The 13,160-nt window shown below is 40.6% G+C and overlaps 1 long non-coding RNA gene across 1 annotated transcript in view; it reads right to left on the reverse strand.

Annotated features, from left to right (window-relative positions):
• Nucleotides 1-417: 417 nt before the first annotated feature.
• LOC116446810 overlaps nucleotides 418-13,160 on the reverse strand; it is a 242,120-nt gene continuing 229,377 nt past the window's right edge. Inside the window, exons 3-6 of the long non-coding RNA XR_004241384.1 lie at nucleotides 12,615-12,665; nucleotides 11,237-11,397; nucleotides 2,378-2,692; nucleotides 418-1,625 (exon numbers count right to left, since the gene is read on the reverse strand). This is a non-coding gene — a long non-coding RNA (uncharacterized LOC116446810). The remainder of the gene's footprint in view (nucleotides 1,626-2,377; nucleotides 2,693-11,236; nucleotides 11,398-12,614; nucleotides 12,666-13,160) is intronic.

Consider the following 13,160-nt stretch of genomic DNA (forward strand, 5'->3'; position numbering starts at 1 on the left):
ATCTCCTTTTATCCCCACTGCATGAACTGACAGCATAAACTCTTTCTCAGTTTGTTCCTTAATGATAAATTATTAACCATCCACATAGAATCAATCCCGTTCAGCCTGCAATGGTCTGTTCATCCACAGAATGTCTTCATTTTCCTGTGCTGGTAATTATTTCAGGAAAAAAATTTTAATTATTTCAGGAGTGTCCTCAGCTTTCCTTGAAACCTGAGTTACTACTGGTAGTAGGTGGCTGGTCTTGACCTATGGTAGAGTCAGTTCTGGTGTTTGCATCCCACCTCTTGTTCCTTCAGGATGGGTTTGCATTCTCCCTTCCCAGCAAAAATGTGTTATTCACCCATCCAACTATCAGAGACATTGTTCTACCTTCTATTTTCCAGAAATTTTGAGATAGGTTATTACAAGTTGTAATAATTTTCAGTTATTTTTATTGGTTTTTTATGTTTATCTCAAACAACATTTTTATTAATGAAACTACTGCAAATATTTCCCTCAAATGTGTGTAGAAAGATGGACTTGATGATCTTGGGGGTGTCTCTCCCAGCCTTAATGCTTCTGTGATTCTCCTGTGGAAATGGAAAGGACTAGTAGTCAGAAATAACGTGGGAAAATGAGGAATACAAATGTATGCTCACACAGGTTCAAGCACAGCTATATGTACATATGGAGACAGAAATGAAAATTCGGTGTATAATAAAAAAATATGTATTTAGACAGGCACTTGATAAACTGGACATATTCTTGCTGAAGTCAGTGTGGACACTTTAATTTAGGCAAAGTGTAAACCTCTACAGACTGGAGTAAAATGATGTCACCATTTCAAATAAATCAACTGTTTTGCATTAATACAAGTTTAATAGAAGTTTAAATTAGAGGATTTCTAAAAGAAAAACAAATGTGGAAAAATATTGATAAGAGTTCTGACAAGGAATATGAATAAATGAAAATGTTGATAAGAACTCTGGATACATTTGATGATTTATTGCCAAAATAAGTAACTTTATTACCCAAATTATTAGACCAGCTGTAATGCCAGGATAAAAATAACAGTGATGCTATGTCACTCACATAATTTCATAAACAATGATCAAATCCCTTCAGAATAAGAAACATCTTGTCTGTCAAAGATTATGAGATGCTTTCCAGATCCACCAGTATATCCAGGCCTTTCCATTAATCAGTGCCACAGAGGCTTTTTTTTCTGTTGAAATTACTGAGCTGGATGCCGGGAGATGCTCTCAACAGGAACTGCTGCTGTGTAATAGACTCAAGCCTGAAATGTGATTCCGTCTTTACAACACAAGGATCCCTGCTGGCTTAGAGGAGTGCTGGTGGATCCTGTGCCCACATCTGGATGTTGAGTTCATTCTGTAGAAAAGGTAACATTCCAGTTTTAATAATATTCCAGTTTGCTGGCATAGGGGTTTTTTTTGATTCACCAATTTACTTCGTAAGTTATTGGTGAGGTTTTCTTTTTCAAAGGATGCTCACAGACTGCCAGGAGAAATGTGGGTAAACTGTAACTGCAGCTTCTGGAATGGCTCTGCCAAACTGCTGCACTTCTGCCCCTTTAACCGTGTTCATGTGCTCTCCTAGATAAAAAATGGAATTACCCATTTCTGTGAAAAAAAAAAAAAAAAACCCAAAACATTACTGAGCCTTAAAAACTTAAAACTTAAAAATTAAAAAATAAATTTAAAAAGGTAAAAAAATGAATAAAATCTATATGCATATCAATAAGTATTAATTATCTTTACAATACATAAAGAATAGAAAGAAGGAGAAGTCCCTGTTGCTGCAGAGCAAGAAGGTTTTTGTGCTTGTGTGTGGCAGCAACTCTCACAGAGGGCAGGAGACTGGGTTAACCTACCATCACCATAATTTGGTTTGGCAATTTCACTGATCATAAGAATATTTATTGTATCAAAATGTGTGACAGCTTTGTGATGGGCACAAATGGGGGATGAGATCAGACCCCATTTCATTAGATTAAATGGAAATGTGATGTTTTCAACAGTCAAAAAACACTGGAGACATCATCAAAGCTATCAGTGCCCATCTCTCCACAATCTCTGCTATGATCATTTTGTTCCCTTACCATTGATCTAGTACAAAACTGAAAATTAATTTAAAGAAGGAAAGATCTTCAAATATTTATATATGAATATTTGTGTGGGCAAAATTCAAGCTGAGCTAAGAGCTTGTTACACTTACCCAGATGAAAACTAAACCCAGAGCACCGGCCAAAGCTCTTAAAGAGTAAAAAGATGACCTGCACTGACTTCAATGGACATGAGGGATAGCCCAGGTCTTGAGTTCTCCTTCCAAATCTGTGCTCACATGTTCTTTTTCCTGCTGCAGAACACCTTACCTCTCTCTCCAGGAAAGTTTGCACATGCAACCCTTTGATTTGTGAAGGTGACACTCGGCCAAAGCAACCGGAGCCCAGATGGCAAAGAGAAAAATGATGGCTGAGGTGGAGGTGCAGGTAAATACACAGGGGCACAGAGGAGATACAGCACGTTGGGCAGCTCATTTGTCAGCTGAACAGCAGCCCAGCCTTTCCCAGCAGACATTTGCTTTGTTCCATGTGATATTAAGTAAATGCGATATCGTAAAACTGATAAAAAAGAGCTGATCAATTGAAACTGGCTGGACCCGAGCCACTTCTGTACTCTGTCACCACCTGCAAGAGAAAAAAAAAAGGTGCTACAAAACACCTGAGTCTACCACTCTTGCTGTACTGGCTTTCCACTCAAAAGCACACAGCAGCATATCCAAGGTCTCCCTTGCCTTTGAAATATGAGTCCTTCTTTCCTTAATGTGCTCTGGACACCACTCACAAACTGAAATGGATATTCCCCAGTACCATTCAGAGTTTTACTGTGTTTCCCTGGCCTCTGCAATGCAGCACTGGGAGCAGAGATTCCTCCTCAAGATTTCTCTGCCTGGAGAAAAAATGGTCCTTCTCAGTAATGAATAATGTGCACACCCCCCATCAGCACTGTCATTGTCTCATGAGGAGACCAGCACCGAAGAGTCCGCTGGATATGGCACGATGTAGATCCACCACAGCCAGTGGGAGCAACTCAGAAGGGGACTGAGAAAGGAAAGCCCTCCTAGTGCCAGAAACTGCCCTCCCACCCCTATCTGTGGCACACATGGACGGACTGAGCTCAGCACATCTGAGCACAAGGTTTCTGCCTCCAGGAGCTGGCGAGCCCCAGGCTGGGGTCACAACTCAACACTTCTCCGTCAGGGAGCAGAGAATCCCTTCAGCTCTGTGGGATGCTCTTATGCACGTCCAAAAGCATAGATGTGGTTCTGGCAGGACTTTTCTCTTTCTAATTTTAGTAAAATATTTACAAGAGAGAGGTACTTCCTCACAGTACGTCAGGCATTAGTCACTGATAAGAGCGAACATAAATTCTGGGCTTTAATCTTACATTGTATTATTCCAAAAGCCACCTTAACGTGCAATGATACCTTATAATATCAAATTTTAAACCCCCCCAACTTTTAGAACAGTTAGCATATGTTTATGGGAAATGGAACAGCAGACTCCCAATGGCGAGCCTAAAATTAGGCGACATTGTTTAAAATACCTTCAGAGTCTTTAATCTGATTTTTTTCTCCAGTCTAAGCACTTGAAAACCCGATGATAGGCGTATTTGTTTGATATATAAAACTTTAAGTATTTTTCTCTCTAAAAGGCGAGTTTCCTTGCTTTTGAGAAATTTTCTTACTGGGAAGGCTTCCAAATCCCCTCTCATGTAGCTTCATGGAATTTTCTCAGCTCTTGTGTTTGCTCCTTCTCCACACCTCTTCCCCAGTGCAGAGGCACATCTGTCTGTTTTCTGCCTTATCAAGCAGACATCTACATCTGTGAGGAAAACTCCACTTCCTTGGCTAAAAACCTGTATCTGATTGTGGTAATAAAGCACTACTTCCTCAGTTCAAAACATACATCAGACAGGACCAATTACTTCAAATGACTCATAGCAACAGGGAAAGCAAGGCTCGTCTTTGCGGAGCCTTTGAACTTCCACCGCTTCAAAGGTGTACTGAAACGTGGTTATGAGGCGATTGTCTAAAATTGCCAAATTACCAGGTTCCAAGCTTTGACATTTGTTATTCTGAGCAATGAGACAAAGGAAAGCAGTTTGCTCACCCGCTGAGAAATACAGAGCAAAACAAAAAGAGATTTCCTAGGTGAAGGGAGCCCTCAACACACTGAATTCTTGAACGTGGAACAGAAAAATGCTCGCGCCTTAAATTAATCAAATAATACAATTAGATTATCAAACAATACACAATAATAATGCAAAACGCAAACAATATGAGCCAAAGCTACTGAGGGAATTTAATGGGCTTTTAATCACAGCCTGGAGGTCAGAGAGGCTCAAGGTGTTATTAATGGGAATCAAAGCTTTTCACCTTTAGGTCACCAACCCGAATGTGGCACAGGTTGGTTCTGACCGAGCATCATCTCCATCTGGTAATTACCGTAGGGGTTTGTGGTCTCGATAGCCCCACAGGAGAGGAATATGCAGAATCCAGCATGAGAATGTGCATCAGCTGCAGTGGCCAAAAGATGTCCAGCAGTAGACAGATAATCCAACAGAAGACACAAGAATGTGCAACTCAAAGCTCTTCTTTCAGTAAAGATTTCAGTGATTTCTACTACTTCCAAGCAGTATTAAATAAAGTTCTGAAGTTGCTGTCTAAAACTGCCAAATTAATTGTTTCTGATAAGTCAGTTTCCACTTTCCTTATGCTGGGCATTGTCCTTGATGGTCATGGCTTTCTCCTGGCAAGCACCGTGCCCAACGAGATGCAACAGTCTAGTGGGTTAATAGTTATTTTCGAATGGGCTGATCCAGTCTCTCTAACTGTCATTACAATTAAATTAACCTTGAAAAATTAACTTAAAGAAGAATCCAATGCACTCAACATCATAAAGCATATAATTATTACCTACTGACCCAAAGTTATTTGGGTACTCATGATGCAACTGTTATTTTATCAGGAATCTTCCAATATTAAGACCACATTTAAATGAATACAGCTCTAATTCAGGAATGTGTTTTTATTTGTTCCATTTTCATAATGAGACATTTAGTTTTCATTTTGCCATTTTATGTGTTTTCTTAAGAATGAAGGTGATCAAGCACGTATTTGGAGGGCACATGACACATGACAAGGAAGGTCTGTCTCATCAGCATTATGACATCACTATGAAAGATCTTGACAGCTGAATTTATCCATATTACGTGGATACTCTCCACAGGTCTCTAAAGAAATAAGGGAGCGTTTTCACCCTCAGATATTTTTGCATTGAACTTGCATGTCATGAAATGTGGTGATTTATCCTCTGAACTTGTTTGGGAGAGCTCTAAATCCATCCAGGTTTGTGCACAACTTTCACCACAGCACATTCTGGCTCCACTAGGCTACATTTACCTAATCCTTGGTCCTTGATATCAGAGAAACCATAATGGTTTGTTCTGGAGAGTTGTGGGGCCCCTCTGAGCCCATATAAACACTTGACAAAGGACTCCAAAATTCATTCTTTCTTTTCCCTAGAAGTCTGGGTAGGAGGAATCATGATAATTCCAGGTGAAGAATGGCTGAATAAAGTATTTGTTTTCCTCATCATTGGACCAGATATTCATTAGTCTACTTTTAATAAGTTATTTGGGTTTGTTCCCAAGAAAGTTCACTGTCAAAATTCAGTGATGGGACTCCCCAGAACAAACATGATACAATCCCATTCCCTGTTTGGGAACTCTTCAAATCCGTTTTCTCTTGCAAATAGCTAAATATAATCAGGAAAATCAGGGTTCCATTAATGTTTGGCAATATCTACATTAAAACTGCTGCTTCTCTACAAGTTTTGACAGAAATATGTTAATGCAACTATTCAAGTAGAGAAATGCAACAACAGAGAGGCAGAGAAAAGACATTTGAAAATCCCAGTTGCCACAGTGGAGGTCTTTTCAGGGCTAGAAGCCACTTCTGGCTTTGCTAGGAAGCCTACAGGCACTTCTTTTTATGAGTAAGTTACATCTGTTCAGGCACTGCACTTTCCTAACACCATACTTTTGTTTTTTAGACTGAGGATCCTTCAAGTCTAGCAGCTCAGATGCTTGCATCCGTCTGTAGCCTTTTGGGTAAATACCTGTCACTTTAGGCAGCCTTCTCCAGTTCTCTCCTCCACACTGAGACTCACATTGTCCCACTGACACGCTGCTTGCTCTCCTGTGGCACACAGGAGAGTGCCACCAGCCCAAGACCTTCGGCGTCACTCCGCGTAAGGAAACACAATTTGTCTCTGACAGTTTCTGCCTTTTCTTGCTTATAAAACTCAAAAACATCTCTCAGAGATGCGTCTGATGGAGCAAAGAAATGTGGACTGTCTGGTCAGTCCCCAATTGGTTTCTGTGCCTGTGTCTTTGCTGGGCAGATGTGGGGGTGTTTGTCAGCAGAAACAGCCACACCTGGCTTTGTAGCCCTCTCTGATGAATGTTATGCGCACAGGGCACGTATTTTTCGTGTTTGTCACAATTCTTCCTGTTGAACACAAATCCCTTCATTCTGTTTTAAGGAGCCTAAGAAAACTACTTCTATGCAAAATCAGAGGGTCAGGTTAGCCCTGTGTCAACAGAAATGCACTTATCTCTCCAGGGACAAACATTTTAAGGAAACAGTTACTCCTAAGAAACCGTTGGTCACTCATCTGGAAGGACCAAGAAAACTTAGTCAAGGTCTGTGTCAGAAGTTTTAAATTGTCACTGCAATCTAGACCAAGACTAACTCAATTTTCCTTTGCACCATTCTCTATGTCAAGGCTCAACTTGTATTTTCCCGTTCTCCCAGAGCACCATGCATCCATGTCCATGGAGACTTTACTGGTGACACCCTCACTACTCCAAAAAAAATTTTAGATCCACTTTCCTTTAAAAATAAGCTACAAACATTATCAATATTCTTAAATATCGGTTGTATCTCAGTTAGAGGGTCACCAGCCTGGAAAAGATGAGAAGCTCATAAATAAGCCCATAAACTCCCTTTCATCTCAGGACAATGAATGAGGAGAACCAGAGTACAAACAACTTTGGAGGAGCTATGTATGTTCTCCCTACTCTGATACAACTCGGAACGATGTTTTCTGTCATCCACCCAGAAGCTGGATTTACGAGCACGTCAGCGCCTGCATTTCAACTGAGGATGCCCAGATGGGGAAACCCTCTCACCAGCACTATGAAATACCCATCTGCTGTGTGTTAATATTCCTCAGGGAATGATTGTTTCCTGCTGCCTGGCTCTTATGGTTGGTGTTGGGAGGCTGGGATGGAGGAGCACAAACCAGTGTGGCTCTGGAGTGAGGATGAGGTCGAGCCACCGTGGGACAGTGTCAATTTAAGGATGATCTTTGAAAGCTCTAAGACATTCCATTCGCAGTAGAAAGCACATTGAAAAGCAAAATGTCCCCTATGCATCTGTTTGACCAAATAATACATTTATAGCACTATTTTCAGATCAAGAGAAACAGTTAACTGAGACATGACATGTAACTGTTAAAAATTACACACCATCAAACATCAGCCAGGGACACCGAAAGGAACAGTTGACGCCTATAAATAAAAAATGATGTAGAAATTAAACAAACAACCCACGGAGACTCTTTCAGGTTTTTTCTTTCCCCCCGTTTCTTATGTTAAACCACACAATAAATGGTCTTTGAGTTGCAGAGGTTTAATCTATGTGCAGAAAGGGAATTAGAGGCTGATTCAGGGGTTTTTTTCCCTTTCCTTTCCTGGAGGCCTCTTTTTTATTTTCTTTCCAGGTATTGATCGTGAAAGTGATATCACACCAGAAGGTGCATTGATATGGTGTTGAGTAACAGAAAACTGCAAAGACTCCTTACAGTATAATCAAAGCTTCTGTCCAAGCCCCCACTCTGATGAAATCCAATCAATAGGGACGATTAAATGACACATACAGAGCCATCAATATTAAATACAATCCATTTCCTGTACAAGAGCAGTGCAATGTAAAGTGGACAAGATAAAACTTGAATAGGCAGGTTATTTACAATGCTTGTACAGTATTTAAGCAGTGATGAAAGTTGGGAGCATGCTTGATTTGCATATTAATAAAAAAAGCAAATAAGCTTCTCAATGCACATAAAATATAGTTTGGGGGGTTTGCAATGTTTCCAAACAATATTTTTTTTTAAAGTTATTTTTTAGAGGGGCGAAGTCAGAGGGGAGTTGACTCCAAATTGAAAAATTGTAGATTCTACAATCTGTGATCTTAACGAGCCATTGGGTTCTTACAGAGCTTATTCAGAAGCCCACACCATTTCCCTGTTGCCTGTGCAGTGGAAGACAGGGTTTCAGATAATTCATGCAACTTTAGTCTGAATTTTACCTCCAGAGGTGAGGAAGAGACCTCCAGGAAGTGTCACAATTTCCCACCATGAGCAAAGAGGCAATATTGGAAGGGACCTTAAGGACCATCTCGTTCCAGCTCCTGCCATGGGCAGGGACACCTTCTGCTAGACCAGGTGGCTCCAAACCCCATCCAGCCTGGCCTTGGACACTTCCAGGGATGGGGCAGCCACAGATTTTCAGATCTCCCAGTGGCTGTTAGGGTTGCCAGAGGGCCCATCAAAGGAAGGGTTGGTTGCCTGTGTGGAATTCCCTCACGAGCTTGCCCTCAGAGGTACACTGTAGTGCTGTCCCTGGGTTAGGGAGAGTCCACCTGCTGAGATAAATGCTTTTTGGTAAACTCCATCCTCTTCTCTGCTGTGCCAGTCAAAATGCTTCCTAGGTTCTTACAGCATCCATGTGTTGCAAACACTGAAAACCACATCTAACCAATCTGGGTTTCCTTCTCACATATTTCTTCGTACCACGGCTTCACAACATTCAGGTGAGGAAATGGCCAAAAATATGGATCTCCAGCAAATCAGGCCCTGAATCAGACTGTCTTTTGTTCTGGAAAAGTAAGAGCAAGGATGAATGAACTTCCCTCAGAGGGAAAGAAACAAAAGGAGCAGCGGATTGGTAGAAAGGTATCACTATGCTACCCTTGAGCACATTGTTCTTTGCTTTTCACACATGAATCCTCATCATATTGATTGATAAATACAAATTCTTTTCTCCCTTTTTTAATGTCAATTCATTCTTTTTCAACATTAAACTTTCGCAGTATCTTTGAAGTGAACAGATAAAATTTCTCATCACCAAAACTCGGAAACCTAGAAGGACCGTTGACAAGTTTAAAGTTAATCATGTATTTATGTCCTTTGTTATACTGGGCCATAACTGGGTTTGGTATCTTCAGGATGAAAAACCCTTCATCTTAACACAATTTTCAAGGATTTTTAAAAAAACTCCTCAATAAAAGTTTTATAGAGAAAGTAAGCCTGAAAAATGTTCTTGGAGATGACACTACTCTCTGCCAGGACACTTTCACAAATACTGTGGGGACAGCAGGTTGTTTGCCAATGAAAAGCTACTTTCTCTTGACAAAATTGAAAATTGATGACAAAGTGATTGGGTATTTCTCAAAATGCTGTCAAATGTAATGACATTGGGTGTGTTCCAATTAGTTTTGTAGGCTTTCGAGATGCAGCTCTCTCTCCTTGCCTTCTGTGTAAAAAACTTTGTGGCGTGAGTCTGGTCTGCTGAAGGACAGCTAGAGCTGCTACAGCTCCCAGAATTTGCTAGGGAATAAGGCTGCACTGACACATCTAGTCTGGACTAAATAATCAACTTTCACTTTGCAAAACTTGAGCTTTCTTGTCCAGTTTGATGCAGCGTTATTTACACACAGTGCAGGTCTGTAGGTCATGTTGCTGCTAAGAGAGTAGGGGGAATTTGCTGATAAAATAACAAAGTTCCTTTTGTTTGGCCAGTAATTAACCACACTCCTATAAAATCAGAGGTGCCACGAGGTGCCTGGGATGTACTGAGCATCCTACCACCAGGAGAAGAGGGGAGAGAGAAGCCAAAAGCTCCAGCAACGTCAACGTGTGTCCCCTTTAGGCTGTGGAAACCAGGATCTCCCTCTTTCCCTCCTATCTGAAGCACAAACAACATAAAGCTGGGGTAGGATTGATACGGAATGCTACATAAAATGTTTGCTTATAATTATTTCTAGCACCCTTTTGAAGCTTAGGGATAAAACATTTCTAATTATTCGTCAGGCCGTTGGAACTCCTAGGCCTCTGTAATAGGGATTTAGCAGAACAACAAATAACATACAGGGATCCAGATGAAAGGAGTGAATTTGAAGGGATTATTACCATAAAAAAAGCAAATGACTATTTGATGGAGTTACAACAATAGAGAGAGTCAGACAGGGATAGAGAAATAATGCTAATTGATAAATACATAGCTGCTTAAGCTTTAATTTGAGCTGTGGAAGAGCTGTAAAATGAGTGATACCTGTAATTTCCTTTTTAAAAAAGATCCCTCTGTTTGAAATGCATATATAAGGAAAAACCCTCAAATGCAGCTTTTCTGCCCCCCTCCTCCCAATTTCACCATATTACAAGTCACAAGAAGTAATTCTTTAAAAGGCAGGACTATGAAATTTTTTATGGTCTTGGCTGGCTTACAGCTGCATAAAGATTTGCACCCCAGTTTAGGATGGGAGCCAGGACATCTTCTGCAGGATCCTGTGATCTGCTCATGTAGGAACCCCATGGGCCACAGGGAGCAAGGGGCATTCAAGGAATGAAGAGTGGATTCTATGTTCACTACCACATACCACAAAATCACTGTATAATCTTAATCAAAGCACTGCAAAGTAAAAAGCAAATCATAAGGAAACGACAACAAAACCCCACGAAACAAACACCAAAGTCAGCAAAAGCAGGATTTGTGAACCATTTGAGGTGCAGCCATCCCTACTCTCTCATTTTTTCAATAAAACAGACAACCTTTAGGCAGTTTGTCTTAAATAAAGACACATAAAATGGATAAATGGAACCTAAAACACAAAACAGGATAAATCTTCCATATTTAGTGCTGTTATAAGCAACATCACCACCACCACACCAGTGATTCCACACAAAGATAGTTTTTTTGAGGATACAGAAGCTGTCTTGCCTAAAGGAGGAAAGGAAACAAATCTGACTTTGCATATACATGCAAAAAAAAAAAAAAAAAAAAAACAGAACAACAACCCAAAAAATCATGGATAGGAGACTTACCAGCTACTCTGCAAGCTGTGTCCTTCTTTATGTCACAAATACTGGTTTAAAGGGCAAAGGTATGCAAAGCAGATGGATTGTGCCTATCCCTAAATCAGAATTTCAAGGTAAGATGTTCTCCAAGAGCTCAACAGAGTGGCTTAGAAGCTTTCTTCCCCTCCCTAATGAAGGTAAAACGTTAGCATTAGAAATTGCAGCTTAGAGAAATTATATTCAGACTTCTCTTTTTTTTTTTTGAAAAAAAAGAAAAAAAAAAGAAGAGAGAGAAAAACTGTACGCTCTAGATTAGCAGGGGTGGATCGTCTTGTTGAGACTTGTGCTGCCAAAGCCTATTAAAGTAATTCACATTTTATACACAGACATTACCATTTTCTCTGAACTATAACGTCCTTGGAGCATTACTCCGCAGAGACATCCAAAATCCACTTTAGATGGGGCACAAAGGCACAGTTTGAGATTTACCTGTGTGACTTGTCTTGCAGGTGACAAGCATTAAGGAGGGAAATCTACACTTCTGTCAGATAAGCAGGAATTCCTGGTTTCTTAATTCACTTGAAAAGAAAGGATAATTACCTGAACTAAATTTCTGCGCCCATCTCAAATGGACTCTAGGGACAATCCTGCAGATTAATGCTCTAAGAACGTAAGATTCAGAAAGAGAACGTAGGGATGTATGAAATAGGATCTCTTTTAACAACCTGGATCAAAAACTGTATCCCGAACTGAGGGGAGGGAGAAGCAGAGGAAGGGGCAAATCCAGTGCAGCATTAATGCATTTTACTGCCTCAGCAGGATCAGATTTTGACAATAACAAGAATGATGATTTCTATAGGCTCACTTTTTTTCCCTACATTCTGATGGATTTGAGAGATTTCCACGATCTGAATGCTTCAGGCAAGATCCTCAGGTGATGTAAATCAGCATTGTTTCTCTGAAATATGGACAGATTCATCCCCTCACAACCTCTACAGCTTTTCTGCTCATCTGCAGTATCATAATCATCTGGTAGCATTAATTAATTTTCCCAGTGTTTTATGCAATGCTGCCTCTGCCTCCTCCCCGCCTCAAATTGTTTTGATTTCGTTCTTTTTTTTCATTTTTTTAGATTTTTTTTTTTTTTTTTTGCAGTTATTGCTTCATGTCTGCTAAGTAAATCTGCGGCGTGTTACTTTAAAAATGAAATAAAGCTTGTGTTCATAGTGACAGTCAATAACACCACAGCATTATAATCAATTGCTATTTGTAGCAGCAGGACTAGCAGTGGGGGCAGATCAGTGCAAATTACTGTCACTGTGTGCTGTCGTGTGGTGCAGCCAGCCTGGATCTCGGAAGACAAATGATCCCAGATCCAGTGGGAGCAGACAGCACTCAGTCATACCTGTACAACGGCCCAGCCACGCACAAATACGAGGGGAAAGCAGCTATGAACCTGCAGGATGGAGAGGGAAGAGAAATAAATTAACCCAGCAAGGAGTTGTGCTGCTGAGATCCCGGGATAAATGCTCCTGCTCATGTGATGGGCTGGAGAATGCAGGATTACAAGTATCCAGGGATCGACAAGAAAGGTTGGATAGCTCTTTAGTGAACGAACACCAGTGACGTCTCTGTTGTTGCTTAAACTGAGGGTTTGTACAGATCCCTGTAAGCCAGGGGGTCTTCAGTTCAAAACACCTGTTAGGATCAATAATAATGCCAAAAATGAAATATAATAGCTCCCCCCCTCCAATCTTTCTGTCGAGCCAGGAGTGTTTGTTACTGCTACAGATCACAGAGATGCAATTTTTTTTGTCTATGTTTCAATTGAGGAAAGAGATCCAGGCTCTGATCTCGGTGGGGGAGAGAGCTGTTATCTCAGAGCTGGGATCTGGGAGCAGCAGGTGAAACAGGTAATTTTTAAGACAGAGTTACCCAATTCTTTCTCTCT

This window comes from Corvus moneduloides, chromosome 7, assembly GCF_009650955.1.
Source record: "Corvus moneduloides isolate bCorMon1 chromosome 7, bCorMon1.pri, whole genome shotgun sequence".
NCBI lineage: Eukaryota > Metazoa > Chordata > Aves > Passeriformes > Corvidae > Corvus > Corvus moneduloides.